The following is a 6,518-nucleotide window of genomic DNA, read 5'->3' on the forward strand; positions in this document are numbered from 1 at the left end:
AGAAGTGAATTAACGAGAGTTAAATCCCAGACAATTATCTTGCACCTATCCAATCAACCCTTATTTTCTCTTATTGATATCTTCTTTTCTTAGTTTTGTTCAATTGTCAGTCAATTAGATCTAGAGTCTTAGTTAATTTAAGTTCTTAATCATATAATCTCAATTGTTGATCATCTTGGATAGCAATCTAGCTACAAGCTACGAAAATACTATTTAACTCCAATCCTTGAGGATACGAAAAGTTTCTATACTATCTTTGACTAGCAAGCATATTTAGGTATGTGTTTTGAGCTCGTCAAATTTTGGCGCTGTTGCCAGGGATTGGCAATCAATAGTGTTGGAAATAGTTTGTAGTGCTAATTCAGGATTTTTTTAATTTTGTTTTTATTTTTTTACGTTTGGTGTTCCTTGGATGTGCGTAGGCTACAAGTTAGATTGGTGCATGACTCAATCTTCTGGGAAGGAATTGCAACTATATGAACCGGACATTGAAAAGCAACTGCGATAGCTAAGGAAAGAAATAAATCTCCCCGCGAATACAGAGAAGGTTGGGCAATCCTCAACCAAAGAAGTTATGGTGGGAGATGAGGATAATGTTAATTTGGTTGCAAGAGAGGCAGCCCATCAAAGAAAAAAAGCTGCACGAGATGCGGAGGAGACAACTCTTCGAAATGCACAACTTGTCTTCGAGGAGGAGAGTGCTCGAAGAATTGCATAGAATCGACCTATGGGTGCAGACCAATTCGGAAATATAGCTCCCGGTGTCGGGAGACTACTTAGTGGTTATTGTAGACCGGTCTACAACCAAGGCTTATCGAGTGTGAGACCACCTCCTATTGCAGCTAATAATTTTGAGTTAAAGTAGGAATTACTTCAAACCCTCCAAAACAGCTGTGTCTTTAGAGGAAAGATGAACAAAGATCCAAACAATCATATGATAGGCTTCAAGGAGATTATGAACACCTTCTAATAAAATGGTGTGTCACAAGATGCAGTCTACTTAAGGGCATTCCCCTTCACTCTCAAAGACGATGTAAAGCAATGGCTTCGAAGCTTACCTAATGGATCGATTAGAAAATGGGATGAGATGACCAGAAAATTTCTTGACAAATATTTCTCACTAGCTAAGACGGGCAAGTTTATAAGGGAAATCCACAACTTCTATCAGAATGAGGCTGAAACGGTGTTTGAAGCTTGGGAGAGGTTCAAAGAAATAGCCCGTAAGTGTCGGCATAGTGGAATAGAACTCTGGATGCAACTCCAGGATTTTTGGGATGGATTGACACCAACTTCACGCAGAACATTGAGCAATGCAGCTGGAGGTCCGTTGATGAAAAGGACTCCAGAGGAGATAGCCACTATTCTAGATGAGTTGTCTGAGGATGTAAATCAGTGGCCCTCTGAAGTTGGTGAAAGAAGAAGAATGATTGGTGTTCACCAAGTTGACGCTAACACATCTGTGTAGGTACAGTTTGATGCCATGGCAAAGGAAATAAGGAAGCTAACTTTAGCTTCAATACATAGTGATCCTTCTGCAGGATGTGACATATGTGGAAGAGGACACCCTACTCATGAGTATCAAGCCTCGATCGAGGAAGTTAATGCTGTTGGTAATTACAACTTCAATGCAATGAGTCAGAAGCACCCTGTTTTTTCATGGAGTTCACCTGGGGGTACAGCAAAGGCATGGCAACAAAATTACTCCAGATTTCAAGGAGATCATGGTTTTGTGAATCAGCAAAGGCCGCAGTTTCAGCCTCAACAGCCAATTCAGTCTGGGTTAGAAGATCTAATGAAGTTATTCATTGTCAAGACAGACGAGAGATTAGATTCTCATGGTGCAGCTATTAAAGAACTTGGGACATGTTTGCAAACTTTGGAGAGACAAGTGGGACAAATTATAACTATATTATCTGTGAGAATCCCAGGTACTCTGCCAGCTGATACTGAAAAGAATCCCAAAGAAATGGTAAATGCTGTGACCTTGAGAAGCTGGCAAGTGTTAAAAGATCGCACTCCAATTCACAAAGAAGCTGCGCCTGAAAAAGAAAGTGGGAATGAGCTGAAAATTGAATAAGATGATAAAAAGACCGAGAAGAATAAAGGCAAGAAGGGAGCTGAGAAAAAGAAAAAGGAGAAACTTCAAGAAGGGAGGAATCCAATGAAGAGAGCAAGCACATTCTTGCTTTACCTTTTCCATAAAAGCTTTATAGAGAAAAACTGGATAAGTAGTTTGAGAGATTTCTAGATATGCTGAGACAGGTTAATGTAAATTTGCCATTCACGGAAGTTCTCTCACAAATACCAGCTTACGCAAAGTTCTTGAAGGAGATCCTTACAAAGAAGAGGAAGATAGAAGAGACCTCCGTGGTTAAAATTACAGAGCATTGCAGTGCAATATTGCAAAACAAACTCCCACAAAAGTGTGGAGATCCAGGGAGTTTTACGATACCTTACTCTTTAGGCACTCTTAACTTTGATAATTCTTTATGTGACTCTGATACCTCAATTAATATAATGCCATTATCTATTTACAGGAAACTGGAGAAGGAGATTGGAGAGATAAGGTCGGTGCCGATATCTTTGCAGCTGGCAGACCAAACAACTATAACACCCGAGGGGATAGAAGAAGATGTTTTGGTGCGGGTGGATAAGTTCGTATTTCCTGTATATTTCATAGTGGTGAATATGGAGGAGAACAAGGAGGTCCCCCTAATCCTAGTAAGACCATTTTTAGCAACGGGTAGAGCAATACTGGATATACATGATAGAAAACTCATGCTTATAGTGGGTGAGGAGACGATGACTTTTGAGATGGACGTGGAGATGGGGGTGAGAAAGGAGAAGCCAACTGTGAGTATAAAATGGAGAGTTAAAGGCTTAAAATATAAGGTCCTAGTGATTGTGAAAGACAAGTGTGGGGTATACCCCAAGAAGTCTGAGAAAAAGTTGTATGCGTGGATGTGTGCACTAGTTCTGGCCCGTGGAATGGAGCTCGACTTTGACTCAGACCCCGACTGAAAATTCAAAGAAGCTTCCTTTACCTTATGCTTTTTAATTGTGTGTCATGGGTACATGCCACAACTTAAAGTGTGGGGTAGGGGATAATTATATGTTATATGTTGTATGTATGTTAGTTTTAGTTTTAGTTTTGTAGAATTGAAAAAAAACATAATTCTTTTTAAAAATTTCTAATTTTCCCGACGATGGATATTATTTGACAGGTTTGTTGAGGGATTTAAGTTGAAAGAAAAAGACAAAAAGAGTTTCTTTTGTTAGGTAGTGTAATAATCCCTTCTTTGTTTTTCTTTGTGCCGCGGTTCTTTTCCAAGGGTTTTGTTTGAATCGGCTGTAGTCAGTCTTTGTTTTTAGAAGTAGGAAACCTTGTGCTATGATTTGAATTGGAGGCAATGTCTCTTGACTTTATTATGCCTTGAGAATAGTGAGTGCGTTAGTTGTGACGCTTAGGCTCAGTTTTTGACTCTTGCATAAGCACCTTAAATTGTATAAGTTTAACTTTGCTTAATTTCTTTGACTAGAGAGTCTTGATCATCCAATCTTGAGTGAGTTATGTGCCATGTGTGTGTGAGGTTTTTGTGTTATTCTGTGCATTTCACTTGATGTCTAAAACTTGCCCCGTGTGTTTGCAAAGCGAAATAGTAGTTTTGTTCAGTCTGGAAAGTGATATAGGCATTTCTTTGTTGAGCTAGTTATATGCTTTTACCCATATAATTGTTATGTATCTTAGTTAACCTCGTTGAGCCTGTAATCTTGTTTCTTTTGGCAACCACATTACAAGCCTTACCCATTTGTTTGAATTGACCATATATTTGAACTATTTACCTCTTGTGAGCACTTGAATTGGTATGAACTTTGTAAAAGTTGAAGTGTGGGATGGTTGGTTTGGCTTTTGAGTGGAAATATTGAAACAAAGAAGGAGGTGCATTGTTTTAAAAAGTAAGAGCCACTTGAATTGAAAAAGTTTTTTTTTTTTTTTGTAGTTGTATGATTGTGAAAAATGATCTTTGATAAGTGGTAACTCTTGATGTATTTGTGCTTAAAGAAGTTGGGAGTTAATGTATATTGATGTGAAGGTGGAGTATTGGTCTGACATAAATGTGGGATTTTTAATGAAATTGTATGTATTAAAGTACTTAGGGAGGTGTAGTCACTCTTATATCTAAATGTATCCTACCCGTCCCGCAGCCTACATTACAACCAATTAAAGTTTTACTTGATCCTTGACTGAATAATCTTGAATTAGTAGAGTAATACACTACGGGCAAGCCTATGGTTCATCTTTTGTGGCATATAAATGTTTTTCTGAGAGTGAGTGAATTCTTTCTATCTTGAGTTCCTAATTATTCTTAATTTTTATTGTGTGTGGAACTACTCTCATTTATTGTGTGAGGGCACTTGATTCATGAAGGAAAGATAATGTCATTGACCTCTATGTTAGAGTAAGTGAGTAAGTTGTGAATAATGCGTGGTGTTTGTGAGTCAATTCTTGAGGTGAAGATGTTACACTATTGTGCTTAGTCTATTTTAAATATTCTTTGGTGTAATGAGTTAGGAGAGTTTCTTAGTAAGGTTGTGTCTATATAAAGTGTGTGTGATTGCTCGAGGACGAGCAATGGTTTAAGTGTAGGGTGTTGATGGTAGGCTATAATCTTGTGTTTTAGTCTCTTACTACATTCAAATTTACTGCACTTTAATTGAGTTTGAGCGTTAATTACTAGTGTTTTGCACTAATTGTGTGTTTTATGCCTTGTAGGAGTGATTCCGAGCTATGTAAATGTTATGGAACTAATTCGAGCGAATTGGAGCTTTGAAGTCTGAGTAAAAGCCCAAAGGAATAAGCCGAATTTGTGTTCGGGGGTTGAGGATCACTTCTGGGCGTCAAAATTCAAGGAAGAATAATCTGCTGAAAAAATGCACTACTGCGGCGCACTGGGCGACGCACAGTGCAACTCATCAGTGTAAAAATCTGTCAGAAAATAGATAACTTCAGAGACTGGGTTTTTGGGGTCTGTCAGGAAAAAGAACTAATGCTACGCACCCTGCTACGCACAGTGCGATGCATAAAATACAATAAGTTTGAAAGTTTTCCTATTTCGGCTAGGAAAGGGTGATTTCGTTTGGGCCCGACCCTACTTGGTATAAATACATGGAAAAATTATATTTTCTGGACTTTTGACATATATAAGACCTAAGGAGGCCAGAGAGAAAGCGGAGAAGACAAAGCACAAGGAATTCATCATTCAATCCTCACTCAAGATAAAAGTTTGGATCGTTTAATGCTTTTCTTTATATTTGTGATGAATTACTCCATATCTATGGTGTAGTTCTCTTTAGGGATTTATGGATTTGGTGTTTTGATGATTATTTGTGGATGTTAACTCTAGTTTTTTATGTATTGAATTGTTTTGGGTGAATTAATTATTGCATCTATAATCACATGTTCACGTAATCGAGAGAGGCATAACTTGTGATGTTTTTGGATCATCTTGTTAGTTGAATTCATTGATTCTTCTTAGTAATTGAAAGAGGCTAGTTGAATTATTGTTTAGACCTAGTTATTAGGATAATCAAAAGAGGTTCTCCTAAAGACCAGTCCACAACGAATTCGTGCATATCTTCACCGAGCATAAATTGGCTCATATTGTGAGGTTGAGACTTAATCGAGAGAGGAGTTTCTACTAAACGTTTGAACTAATAATTGAGTGAATTCGAGAGACTCACTCGAACGTTAGAAGTGAATTAACGAGATTTAAATCTCAGACAATTATCTTGCACCTATCCAATCAACCCCTATTTTCTCCTATTGATATCTTCTTTGCTTAATTTTGTTCAATTGTCATTACTCAATTAGATCTAGAGTCTTAGTTAAATTTAGTTCTTAATCATATAATCTCAACTGTTGATCATCTTGGATAGCAATCTAGCTACAAGCTACGAAAATACTGTTTAACTCCAATCCTTGAGGATATGATAATTTTCTATACTATCTTTGACTATCAAGCATATTTAGGTGTGTGTTTTGAGCTAGTCACAGATCGCACCCCAATTCAAACCTATTGAATCCATGAACATTCAACTTCCAAACCTACGTCGATTCATACCAAACCGACTCCGATTGACCTCAAACTTTGCACATAAGTAATAAATGACACAACGGATCTACTCCAGTTCCCGAAATTGGGATCTGATCCCGATATCAATAAAATCAACTCCTGGTCAAACTTTTCAACCTTAAAAACCTTCAACTTTCTAACTTTTGCCAATTCAAGAGAAAACAACCTACGGACGTCCAAATCACTTTGAAACTCCATTTCGGAGTCGTCTAAACAAAAGTCAAACTCCAGTAAACTCTTTCAACTTAAGCTTCCAACTTTGGGACTAAGTGTCCCATTTCACTTTGAAACTCATCCGAAACCAAAACCAACCACCCTGGAAAGTCACATAACCACAATATAACATAGAGGAGTCAATAAATAGGGGAACGAGGCTAAAATACC

The sequence above is a fragment of the Nicotiana tabacum genome, chromosome 17 (genome assembly GCF_000715075.1).
Source record: "Nicotiana tabacum cultivar K326 chromosome 17, ASM71507v2, whole genome shotgun sequence".
NCBI lineage: Eukaryota > Viridiplantae > Streptophyta > Magnoliopsida > Solanales > Solanaceae > Nicotiana > Nicotiana tabacum.